The 13,583-nt window shown below is 43.0% G+C and overlaps 1 long non-coding RNA gene across 2 annotated transcripts; it reads right to left on the bottom strand.

Annotated features, from left to right (window-relative positions):
* Window positions 1-4,635: 4,635 nt before the first annotated feature.
* LOC149856388 (uncharacterized) lies at window positions 4,636-12,990 on the bottom strand. Of its 2 annotated transcripts, XR_016438366.1 has the most exons (5): window positions 12,627-12,990; window positions 10,165-10,254; window positions 8,915-9,011; window positions 8,297-8,360; window positions 4,636-5,142 (listed from the first exon to the last, which is right to left on the bottom strand). It is a non-coding gene; the product is annotated as an uncharacterized LOC149856388 (long non-coding RNA). The 2 variants fall into 2 exon arrangements; XR_016438365.1 differs by lacking the exon at window positions 12,627-12,990 and having other exon boundaries at window positions 10,165-10,441.
* Between the last annotated feature and the right edge of the window lie 593 nt (window positions 12,991-13,583).

Here is a 13,583-nt window from a genome sequence, read left to right as displayed (position 1 = left end):
GGGGGCACTTGGAGCCAATCACTGAGCTGGGGAGGTGCAGGGGGCCCCCCGGCATGCTTGGCAGTGGACCCAGAAGTGGGCCAGAAGTACTTTCAGTCCACTTCCGGGTTCACCGCCAAGCAAGCAGGAATGCTCCTGTGGGATGCTCCATCCACCCCACCATCTCAGCGTTCACAAGCTGTACCTGGTAAACTCAAGATATGTAGAAAAAACATTTGTGTGTATGGCTGAATCACTGATTCTCCAACTCAGCATTGAATCTTCAGATTTGGATTCAGCTGAATCGAATTGGGACAGTGATCCAAATCAACAAATCAAATCACTGTCCTCAATTCAGACTGAGTCTGAATCGAACATGGCCCATTCCACATGCCCCTACTAAATATGGACTCAATTCCATCATCCAAATCATGGATGAAGATGTTGAACAGTACCAGACCCAAGAAAGACCCTTGGGAAACACCACTTGATACTTCCCCTGAAACTAGACATTGAGCCATCGATGAATACTGACCCAGCACAATGATCCACACAATTATGTATCCACCTTACAAGACTTTAATATAGTCTATTTTTATTCAGCTTGTTAATACAAATATAGCTATTGATATAGCTATCAAAGTTACTGTAAGTTTTTCTCAGGACATAGCTTCTAACACCACCTTGGGCCCAAATCTAGCAAAGCATTTGGGCAAGTTTTTAATGTTTAGCACTGAAGCGACTGTATTGACCTCAGTGAAGTGACTCCTGTGGATACATGTGATTACGTGCTTTTTGAACTGGGACCATATGATTTTTGTCTTTTCTTTTGCCTCTGAATTGAGCAAGTCTGTTACCCCATATCTTGCACTACATTTGTGATACTCTGAGTGAATTTGGCATTGCCATTTTCCAGGACCGCTTTAAGTTATGCAGATGACAAACCTAGATAATTGCATGGAATTTAGAAGTGCAGTTATAGGCTGGCTAACTCAAACAATCAACTTTGCCTTTAGCTCCCAATGTTCTGGAAAAAATATCCAATTCACTATGTTTGGTTTTGGGAAGTGGGAAGAATTAGTCCATAAGCACATTGATGGCAAAACATTGAGCAAATTTAATAAAAATATTAACAAATGTTGAGCTAGTGGACTTTGACATGTGAAGCGAATGCTTTAACCACTATGCTATTCAAATTTTCATGAGCAGCACCAGGAATTGTCAGGTGTTAAATCAGATGCAAGATAGCTCCCATATTGTTCCTTGACTGTAACAGAAAATGTTGAAAATGTTAACTAAGAACTGAATGTAGGGACCATAAAATTCAAACAAAACAAATTTGCCAGTCCATATCAAGGTCTACATCCCTCTTGCATTCAATGCAAGACAATATTTTATTTATTTGTTCATTTTTAGATGTTAAATTACAGAGGCCACAACAAAAATGTCTTTCTGTACATACTAAGGAGAGAAATAAAATTCAAGAAAGAGAAGTAAATGGCAAAGAATAATTCTTGCACTGCTGAAGTCAATAGGAGTTTTACAGCTGAATTCATTTGGAGCAGGAATGAGACCCTGTGCACTATACACATGGCCCCCTCAATTACAAGACTTCACTGGTGTGAACAGAGTGCAGTTCAGGATTTTGTCCCGAAATCCAGTCTCTAGATAGAGAAAGGTCAGGACATAGTGGAAGAGTAGTTAAGCCATTTTCTAGACTTGAAGTGCTCTATTGAGCTTTTCTTCTCCTGAAGTCATTGAGATTGACAGTGTTCAGGATGTCTGTGAATCAGAATCTAAGCATCCTATTTACCTTTTATACATACATAGCTGAGCTGTGATCCTACAGGAGGGAACAGGATCAGGCCCATAACTAGAGACAACTGTAATTTGGGCTTCAGGAGATTTCAAGGGAAAGCCCAAAATTCAGCATTCCCCCCAAAGCCCCAGAAAACTGCAATTTGGCCAGAAATGCCTGAGATTGTGGGGGATAGGGAGGGTGGGGAAAAAGTTTTTAAAAACTTACTTGAAGTACAAAAAGAAAGGCAACAGAGCCCCAGAAACACTTTGGAAGCCCCATGTGTTTCCAAGGGCAGCCAAGTTGAGCCCATGCCAGGGCTGGAACAGGTTTTTCGATTCCCTGCTTTGTCAGGGAGTTTAAAAGCCCTTGCCAGGGTGGAACAGGTAAGCACCCCCTGCCCTAGGGGCTGTGGGCATAGGCATCCCAAGTGCTTGCCCCCACAGCCAGGCATGGGGTGCAGGGTGCCCCTGCTGCATGGGGTTTTTCTCACTCAGCATGGCTCTCCCAAGCCCCGCTTTGCTTTGCTGCTGTGTGGGAGCCGAGGGGAATCTCCCACTCCCTGTCTCTGTGCAATGTGACAGAGTGGCCTCAGGAGACCTGTGCGGGCCTGAGAGGAGGCCCTGTGGTGGAAGCATCCTGGGGTCTGCTCGCTTTCGATCATGAACATGGATTTTGCAGCAGTGCGCTTTCTCTGAAGGTCAGCATGCCATAAAAGTTAGCACTCAGTAAAAGTTATTGTTCACTAATGTTTATTTATTATGGTTGCATTAAGAATCCTAAGTGGTGAGCTTTACTTAACAGTTGTTGTTTAATAAGTGGTGAGCTTTGCTTCCTTAAAACAGCTGAAGACAGCCTGTGTGCTGCTGGTCGATGGTAATCAGCCCCATGGCAGGCTCCCTCAGCCAACCAGAAGCATCGCAGAGCCTGCCCTGAAAGTGGCTGCAGGGAGCCCACTTTTCCCTCTGCTGGAGCCTGAATTACAGTGGTCCCTACCCATAACCAAGAGCAGTTTCTTAATTCTGTTTACTGAACAAATATTCTAACGTGCTGAAAAAGGAAAACAAAAGAAAAGACAGAGAAAGTGAGAGAGAGAGATGTCAAAATCTGTATGACATGAATTTGTAGATAAATCATCCTCTGGGAATTCCATATCACTGTTTCTTTTTAACTTGGAATGAAGAGGGGGTTTGTTTTTTTTTCATTCCAATATTACCTGACATCACCAAAACCCCAGAATAAAGATTTGGTTTCATCTCGTGGCACAAGTAGTTTGAAAATACCAAGTGCTTGAGATGCCACATATATTTGCCATGTACACAATTTTCTTAACTGTAGAGCTAGACTAAAAATGGGAAACTGGAACTATTCAATAATTCCTTTTATTGCATTTTCTCTCAAACTCTCCTCCTTACCCCCAGTATTGTTCAATAATGTTTTCCACTATGGTGTCTGATGCCACGGTATCTTCCTGCATGTAAACCAGAATTCCATATTTTAGGTTTCATGGAATACCAGCTACTGGCTCTTCAGTAGTGACCACTCTACAAAGGGGAGTATAATTAGAAAAGTACAGGAAATAATACACAAAAAAGAGGAAATAATAAATCATAGAAATCTGTGTAGGAACAGGAGTTTTGGTGTTTATTCTTCCACCCATATGTTGTGGGAGTGAGTGTGGGAGGAGTCAGCTTTTTTTAATTAATTTGAGTCTTCCAAGGCCTTATATACACAAGTTGCACTGCTTTAACTGTAGTGGTCCAAGGAAAGCAACAGCCCTTCCCTAATGTAGACTGGTACAGCTCATCAGAAGGCAAGTAAGCATGAAGCACTTTTCAGATGGCATAAATATTTTGACACTAGGTGAAAAATCTGGTCTTTATGGTTATACAAATATCTGTGTGTGGACCAGGCCTAAAAGTAACCTCTGCTGGCTGACTTTATATGTTCCTTAATTCCACGTGCTCCCATGTTATAGTGCAAACACTAGATTAGTTTTTCATAAGCAAGAGCAACATAGCAATTTTTTAATTTAACTTACTGTAATATAGATTGAATGAAGTCCCCTAGTAAATAGGAAAATGCAACAGATGGGAAAATATAATAAAGTAATTTTATGATACTCATGGAAAGCCAAGAAACTATAAAATGGGAGAAGATAGAAACAAGAATTATAAAAGTTGTGCATTGTTAGCTATTTTCACTGGCACAGAGTTGGAGTGTGAAATCTGAAGAACATGTAAAGGTCTGAAGCTAGCAGGCATCAGGTTTCCCCTAGGGAGAGACTGCATGGATAACACTAACTTGTGAGGACCGTGGTAAAGGTTAGATAAAAATGAGCATCAGAAAGATTTTTGCCCTCGGATGGATTCCAAAAGTGGAGGAGTCATTCCTTATTTTCTATTTCCTGTTGCTAGCTGCCACATTGCTGACCCCTCTCTTGGTAAATGAAACACCTCTGGTAGTGCAGTGAGTTTGATTAAAACAAGGAAATATAATAGGTAAGACATTTTCAATAATGATTTTGAAATTCTGGTGGCCCCTACTCATTGAAATCAAAGGGCCTACTCATATAACTAAAGGATCAGGTCCACAACTTGGTATGAAATCCATTGATTTTGGAATAAATCACTTTGAAAAAAAGTTTCTATATGCTTTTTCTCCAGTAGCATGTCTCCTGTGGAATCTCTCCTCTCCATCCCTGCAGCACAATATTTTAGATTTATATAGCACCCAAAGGATCATGGAGCACTTCATAAACACGGAACCAAATATTGCTTTTGGAAACATGAACTCAGCTCTTACCACAGTTAATGGGAGATGTACACAAGCATCTAAAGAGAAAATTTGTCCTTAAAGAAAATAGAGATCACTTCACTCAGGGCCAGAATGCAGTCACTTTTTGGATAAAGTACACGAGATCTACATCCAAGAAGGAACTGGACACAATCACTTCCCACTCAAAACAGTGGGTGTTGAAGGCATTCTATACCCCAAAGATGCTGAAGACAGAGCACATGCCAGAAAATTTCAGTTGACCCGTGGGAAATGTTTAACCTGACATGAATTATTCACTAATCTTCTGCTGGCATAGCCTGAGTTAGGCCATTTTCAAAATGGTAAGTCAAAGGTAAGTTTTATGAATAAAATCTTAATTACTGGTGCTGCAGTTCTTGAGCTAAATTGTGAAGTCAACAGATGTTTTGCCATGGACTTACATGGGATAAGGATTTAGCTCCTTGTTAACTCAAACTTTCTGCTGAAGTCAGTGATGGTTTGATGAATCTGTAGGATCAGGTCCTAATGAAACCTCCTAGACTTTGAAGTAATTGAAGTGCATAGTTGCCCAGGGTTTTCTAGATCTCCTGAAAATCAGAAAACAAAGATATGAGACAGCCCAAGGCATGCTTAAGAGATTTCTAGCACTTCCTGCTTCTTCTCAGGCTGGCAGTATCACAAGATCAGCCTTTCCCATGGTGGTTTGGAACTCCTGGTTCCAATCCCAGCCAGAAGACTGATTTGCTGAAGTGCCCAAATTGAAAAATAATGGGTAATAATGTTATCCAACCTGGTCAAACCACAAAGAAAACTTCTTTTCATGCTTGGGATATAATAATTGGTCAGTCTATATGTTATTCAAACAGGTTTTCTCATCCTTAAGTCTTCCTGTCATGGTTAAATAAAGAGGAGGCAGGAAACCCTGGGAAGGATGGGCACTGTGCATACAGACTTTGAAAGGGAAAAGTGGGAGGATATTTTTCAGACAGTTTTCACTAACAGAAGGACTGTAACCAAACACCCAGATTAAATAGCTCCATATTGTAGAGAAGTTCATTCAGGATTCAGAGAGAAATTTCCCAAGTGGCTTCTCTTCTTCTTTACTTAAAGAAAATTGGATCTAAATGGCCCTGAGCGTGGGGATGACTGGAACAAGATCAGAAGCCTTGGTTTAGCATACATAAATGTATCTTTAAATTGTGTCCTTTTCCCTTATATTTTTTGTCATTTCCAAGTGAATAAAATGACATTGTGGCTGGTATTCTGGATAGAACCAAAGTTCATTTTACTATAGTCTTCCAGAAATTAAGGTACAATAGTGATCCCACAGCACAGTAAACAGGCATGGGACATCACACATCTTGTGCTCTACCCTTAATAGTATTCTAGGTCACAATGGGTGCACTTACCTGTGCTATTGGATGGAGCAATAAACTCTGATGCACATTGCACTGGAGTTTATTGCTTCCAGGTGCCACATCTGCATTTGTGCACGGAACCACAGTACGTTGAGATGGGTTGGAACAGTCCCAGATGGCCGAAGCTGCTCCAGCCCAGCTCAACATGCTGCAGAGGGGCTGGCTGGGGCACAAGGGTGCTCCAGTTAGGGCTAGCTAGCAGGCAGCTCTGCATTAAAACTTCCTTGTATGCCAGCCCTGTCAGCATCTCTATATGTGTTGCTGCACACTAAAGAACTCTGCTGCAGGATAGTACTTGTATTTACAACTACTAACTTTTGGTGGAGTGAATTAGTTTCCTGCGGCCTAATAGGGCTGCCATGTAGATGTTGATACTTAACTGTGGCGCTAATTAGGCAGCTCTGTCGTAAATGTCTCATGTAAATGCTTCCAGTGTGCTTTCAGTAGCACTTTATAAACTTAGGCACTTATAGTTATGTAATTTGAATAAACAGTTGTATTTTTCCAAAGGTGCTGAATACTTGCAACTTCTATTAATATAATCAGAGCCTGCATGTACTATGAGGTTCTGAAAATGTTGTCATTTTCACATATGTATCTAATTTTAGATACCCAGCTTTATAAAGTGTGACATGGGCCTACTTCTATTGAATGCACATAACAAATACCTATCTAGGTAAGCTATTACAGACCTTAATGAATTAGTAGTTGTAAGGCAAGTTCTTTGAGTAGATGTGATAGCTTTTATTAGACCAACTGAGCAGTTGGAAAAAAGTTCTTAGCAAGCTTTTAGGCGCAGTAAGAACGTTTTTCCAACTACTCAGTTGGTCTAATAAAAGCTATCACATCTACTCAAAGAACCTTGCTTGCCTATGTCCTTAGACCAACACGGCTACCACCAAAAACCCACCAACTTAGTAGTTGTAAAGCATTTTGAGTGTCTGAATAAAAGGTAGCATATAAAAGTGAAATATAATTGATAAATCATTTATTGTAAATTATGTGAGATGTTTTTCATCCTGGTGCAAAAGACATCTGTTCTTGATACATTCAGACTCATAATACCTATATATACACATCATGGTGTTAGATTGAGCTCTCCCAAGGTTCACATTCAATTGTAATGAAGCAGCTTCTCTGAGATCATGTTTTAAATATACTGCCCCAGGGCTACTATTTAAAATGCCTTAAAACATTAGAAGGCACTTTGAATGATGTTTAGTTGGACAAAAATTCTCTTTGATAACCCAAAGGGTGACTGGGAAAGTCAAAAACCACACACTGCTCAGATACTTTGCAGAATCAGAGGAAACCCTCCAAAATACCATTTTATCATAAGAAGTTAGCTTTTTTTTTAATATGGATCTCATTCACAAACTTTAAACATTGCTCCTGTACAGTTATGAGGGATTCAATTCTGGGCAATCCTTATGCAGCAATGTACATATGATCCTGGCCCTCGGTTATGCATCAGCCAGAACTGAAGAACTGATAGTTATGATGCTCAAAGCCACTGCTGAAATGGTTGTAGCAGAGGTAATGAGGCCCCAAACAGAGTGAGAGGGGGGAGGAAGAAATGAGAAATCCAAGTCGTGCTGCCTCTTTACCCTCCCCATCGTGTACTGGCTACAAGAACTAGCAGGCCTCGAGTGGGAAAACCTTGATGCTTTTAAAGCAGAGAACAATTTGTGCACTCCCTCTGAAGCAATGTGACTTTTCAGTTCTTCTCTTGGCGGGCCTGATGTCATTTGGTTAAAAGCATGAAACTGTCTTTCCTGAAAGTTATTTTAAAGCTAGAAGGTTTGCCAACTGCCATCCCAACAAATGGAGCCATGTACCTTTAAGTCCTGCTAGTTTTTTCTCTCTCCCTCTTTTTTTCAAGCTGTGGAGAGTTATATTACCTGCAACAGCTGAACTTAATTAGTACCATAATCACAACAAATATTTAAAAGGTCTAGAAAGTTGTGAAGGGAAATTTGCTTTCCTCAGGGACACCCTTGCCTTGCACATTTCGTGGAGAGCAGAAGTTCTGCCATTCATGACTCACTCTGGAGAAACTTCACATAACAGCATATTTTCTTTCTTGTTAAACAAACTTGAGTTTGAGGAGCTGGGGGTGGATGCTGGAGGAAAGATCAAAACTTCCTTATTCCCTCACCACAGACTTTCCAAACCTTGGCCCATTCCTAGAACCAAAACCAAACTTTCTTCACCGTTCTGGAATGTGTATCTCATCCCTTCATATCTGTTGTCTCCCTCCCCTGCCTCTCCATTTTGAGTTCTTGTCCTTGGCAAGAGTACTGAAAAACCAAGAAAACCTTACCTTTTGTGATGGTTCTGTTTTAGACAAGAAATACTCCAGAAGTCCAACTGTGTCATATCTCAATCTTAAAAAGAAAAATTTCCAACAGATAATCCTCTTGTAAAAGTTTAACCCTGTTTTTTCCAGCCTATGGAATGGAACATCACTTTTAGGTACTTATCTAAACAGAAACCAAGTTCCAGACTTTTTGTGTTCATCTGTAACTAGTGCAAATGTTCTGGTATATAAAGGCACCTATACACATGCAGTGAGGCTGCTCCAATGTGCTGTAGTTACAGCGCATCAGAGCAGATTCATTGAATTGAGTCTGCTGGAACCCGGTAATTACCACACTCCAGCAGACTACAGTGGTGCGTGTATCAGCATCCCCACATTGAAGAATGGCGGTGGGGATGCTTTAACTAAAGCTCATTTGATGGACTTTAGTTAAAGCACCCCTGCCGCCATTTTTCAGTGCAGGGACACTGATACATATGACACTCCAGGCACTTTAACTAATTAAAGCCCTCCTCCCCCAACACACACACACTCCCATAACATGTATATAAATGCCCTCTAAGGTTACCTGGATCTCTTATAATTTGCCCAAGTAATATGCCTTGTCCAGTTTTTATTCACCTTTTAGCATCACATTTCAGCTTGCAAAGGATCAAACTGTCTCTCACATGAATTGACCTCTGACATCAATAGTAATCATCAAGGATCCTGGTTTTCTCTAACAAAAAAATCACAAAATCCATTATTAAAATTAAAAGCCCCCTGAAGCCCCCCTTAGCCCTGCTGGTGCCCTTCATTCATCCCCCAATGACCCCCCAGGCCTGCTGGTGCCCCTCACTTGCCCCTGAAGCCATCCCAACTCTGCTGGTGCCCCTCAATGTCCCCACAATATCCCCCCACCCTACTCATGCCTTTTGCCTCCACCTACAGCCTCTGCCCCCAGGCCCTGCCGGAGGGGGCCCCCAGCTGCCAGGGCTATGGGACCAGGGACCCAAGTCTGCAGCTCCCTGCACCCAACAGTAGGCAGCTGTAGCAAAAGTAGCATGGAGCCAGCTCCCCCACCGCTCTGCTTTCTCGGGTGGGGGCTGGGCCATCTCCTGCCCCCTCAGCCCTGCCAGTGCCCCCAGCCATGACCCATAACCCCTCAGCCCTGCCAGAGGGGCCCCCAACTGCCTGCAAGCCCCACTTATTTCAGGCCCCAGGAATGAGGAGTGAAGCTGAGCCCAGGAGAGCCATGGCTGACAGAGCCTCAGGCCCCGCCCTTCCCTCTCCCGCTTCCCCTCTGGGCAGGGCTGAGGGGTTCCCGCCCTGTTTACAAACAGCTCTTGCAAGCTGGAGCTCAACCAGGCTACAGGGATGTTTGCAAAAGCAGGCAATCTGTGGGTTTCTCTGAGAAAAGGAGAAATCTGTGTTTTCTCTGATAAGAAGGGGAAATCCATAGTTTTCTCTGTTTTTCCATGGGAAACAAAAAACCAGGATCTCTGGTAATCAGGCATAGCACAGTGGTATTGTTCCACCCGTTGGAGGGAACAGAGTTGGTGACATTGACTCCAGCAGACCTTTAGCCAGCAGGAAATGGGAAGCATATGTAAATGATCTATAAGGGCCATAGGATGGAAGGATTTCCTTCCCCAAATGGAAAAGTCACTGTGCCGAATTTTTGCCATAATCACAAAGTTTTTAAAACTTTTCAGTTATGCACAAAATAACTAGATGTGGCCTGTATTATGCAGGAGACTGGACTAATGATCATAATGCTGCCTTCTGACCTTAAAAATTGTTACTCTCATTCCCAAATGTTTTGTTTCAGCCTACCAAGATGAACATGGATGTTCTTGATAAGCAGAGTATAAATTGAAGGAGTTAATTACTTATTGTTTCTACAGGTGTCCATCTCCGCCAGTGTCTTGTGTTGTACAAACATATAGCTAAAGGCAGCTTCTAGCCAAAACGCTTAGTGGCTAAGGATGGAAGAGGAAAGAGAGAGATCAGATTATTTGCCCAGGATCATACTGCAGAGCAATGATAAAGTTGGATATAGATCTTATGGCTCCTATCTTTGCTGAACTCGGGGTCATATAGTCTCCTTACTTCTCCAAGCTTCAGGATGTCTATATTCAAGCACCCAAGGTAACATTTCTAAGCAAGTCCCTGGCACACATGGAATGTGACTTCAAAGGAAACGGGGCAGCACGTCAATTTTACTTACTGGTTGCATTCTAGTTTGAGTTATTCTTTGAAATTGATTTCACTCCTTGAGGCAGAAAAAATAATATTCCAACAGGAAGCAGACATGGTAACACTCAGCAAACAATGGAAAGTTCATGAGGAAAAAATGGCTACCATAACAAGGAAAACTCCAAGTGATATTTACCATCCCAGAGTGATAAAAATTAATATAGCTCAGAGTCTGAGCAAATACAACTAGGGAGAAATAAATAGTAGGAGTGGTGACGTCAGCACAGTCAGCCTGGGGACTTTCCACTATTACTCACAATGGGCCTGATCCAGCCATTCCCATTCAATTCAATGAGTGATGTATTAAGCTCTTTGTCAGTCTTACACTAAAAATGAAGGTCTCCCACAGGAAATGAACCTGTTCATGTGCTTTGTTTATTCCTGAGGCCAGATTCTATCCATCAGCTATACTTGTGGCCTCACAAAGGAAGAAAGGGCCTGATTACATCTGTTTAAGGAAGCAATTAGTCTTCACAGGAAAACACATAAAACCTCCCTGCAGCTGCCTGGACTTTGGTCTGCGCAAGCAGAAGTGAAAGCATGTCACGCTTCAATTTTCTTCTCAAACCAAAAATTTCCAGAGTGGTATGGGAATCAGTGGAGCTTCATTTTACCTCTGCATCTATTTCTTGTCTACTTCAGCTACGCTAACTTGGAGAAAGGAAGACATGTCTCATTACAGTGCTTCGCAACATGCTCCCAAACAGATTTCTGGAGTGTTACAATTAATATAGCACCTCTTATTCCACGATGGACTATAGTTTACACTGATAAGTTGGATGGTCGAGTAAGGTAGGACAGTAGCATAGGACTTGAAAGACCTGCATTCCATTCCGTATTCTATCACATAGTTCATAGATTTCAATAGACATTACAGCTGGAAGGGACCACAGAAGATCATCAAGTCCAGCCCCCTGCTCCAGGGGCAGGAAGTCAGCTGGGGTCAAAGGATCCCAGCATGATAAATATCCAAATGTCTCTTAAAGGAGTCCAGAGTAAGTGCTTGCATCACCTCTGGCAGCAGTCTGTTCCAGGCCTTGGGGGCTTGGACAGGAAAGATGTTCTTCCTTATGTCCAGCCTGAACTGGTCTTGGAGGAGTTTGTGACTATTTGACCTTGTCATCCCATGGGGTGCTCTGGTGAACAGGCATTTCCCCAGATCCTGATGTACACCCCTTATGTACTTATAGGCAATGACCAGGTCCCCCCTGAGCCTGCACTTTTCCAAACTGAAGAGTCCCATGACTCTCAGCCTCTCCTCATAAGGCCTGTTCTCTTGCCCTCTGATCATGTGCGTGGCTCTCCTCTGAACTCTCTCAAGCTTCTCCATATCCTTTTTAAATTGTGGGGCCCAGAATTGGATGCAGTACTCCAGCTGTGGCCTCACCAAGGCTGAGTACAGTGGGAGGATGGCATCCCAGGATTTGCTTGAGAAGCATCTATGGATACCAGCCAGAGTTTTGCTCACTTTGCCAGCTGCAACATCACATTGGTGGCTCATATTCATCTTGAGGTGAAGTATGACCCCCAAGTCCCTTTCGGCCGTGGTGCTAGCAAGTGTAGCACTGCCGAGCCTGTAAGTGTGCTGCGGGGTTTTTCTTCCCGAGCTGAAGTACCTTGCATTTTTCTGTGTTGAACACCATCAGGTTTTCATCCGTCGATTTTCTGAGCCTGTCTAGGTCAGCCTGGATCATTATCCTGTCCTTGAGTATAGACGCTTTATCCCAAAGTTTGTTGTCATTGGTGAACCTAGCCAGTCCACTTCTGATACCAATGTCCACATCATTAATAAAGATATTAAAGAGTATAGACCCAAGGACAGAGCCTTGGGGGACAACACTGGTCAAGGTGCACCACAATGATTTACTTCCATCTATAACCACTCTTTGGGTCCAACCTCAGAGCTAGTCCCCCAGCCATCAGACTGTGATGTAGCCGTGGCCACAGTTGGCCAATTTTTCCATGAGAAGATCATGGGACACCAAATCGAAGGCTTTTTTAAAGTGAAGATATATGACGTCAATCTCTTCTCCCTTTTCCAGGTGTTATGTTACCTGGTTGTAGAAGGAAATGAGATTGGTCAGGCAAGACCTACCTGCAACAAACCCGTGCTGGCTATCCCTCAGGATGTTGGCATCAGCCAATTTTGTCAAGAATGGTCTCTTTGATAATTTTTTCAAAAATCTTCCCTGAGACAGAGGTCAGGCTGATAGGCCTGTAGTTCACCGGATCTACTTTTCTCCCATTCTTGAAGATGGGCACCACATTGGCCTTCTTCCAATCTTCAGGCACTTCACCTGAGCGCCAGGAGTTCTTAAAGATCCATGCCAGGGGCTGAGCTATGATGCCTGCCAGCTCCTTAAGTACCCTGGCATGTAAACTGTCTGAGCCAGCTGACTTGAAGGTGTCCAGCCTCTTAAGGTGTTCCCTCACATGGTCTACATTGATGAAGGGTAACAATTTTCCCTCACCCTGGCCGTCCCTTGGGGCTGGTGAAAAACCGACACAAAATACCCATTAAGTAGGCTGGCTTTTTCCTGGGTGTTAGTTGTCAGTTGTCCCATATGGTTTAGCAGGGGTCTAATGTTACCCTAGCTTTTCCTCTGGCTCCCCACATATCTGTATCATATAGTTCCTGTGTAACCTTGGCCAAGTAACAGGGATGCTTTTCATTTAATAGCATTCCCTGGTCTCACTGGGAGTTAGACTCCTGAATTTAAAAATCTAGTCCTAAGCCTGTCTGTATCTTAGCTTCCCATCTGTAAAATTAGTATAATAGCACCGCCCTGCCTGCAAGGAGCAGTATGAGCATTGGTGACACGTAAGTGGTGCACTCAGGTGCACATGCACCCCCTGAGAATGGCTATGCTCCAGCCACAAAATGGCCCCTGGAAACACCAGCCACAAAACAGGAAGTGCTGGGGGAAGTGGACTCCCAGTTTCATGCCTGGTGGTTGCAGACTGGATGATCAGCAGCTGGGGGAACCCCCCACACACACACATCAGTGATCTGGTTCCCCCTGCTGAGACTCGGGAGGCACCAGTCACCCAC

The sequence above is a fragment of the Crocodylus siamensis genome, chromosome 10 (assembly GCF_052110815.1).
Source record: "Crocodylus siamensis isolate JL-2025a chromosome 10, ASM5211081v1, whole genome shotgun sequence".
Taxonomy (NCBI): domain Eukaryota; kingdom Metazoa; phylum Chordata; order Crocodylia; family Crocodylidae; genus Crocodylus; species Crocodylus siamensis.
Note: the sequence above shows the minus strand (reverse complement) of the source record. Positions and strands in the feature narration are given on the sequence as shown.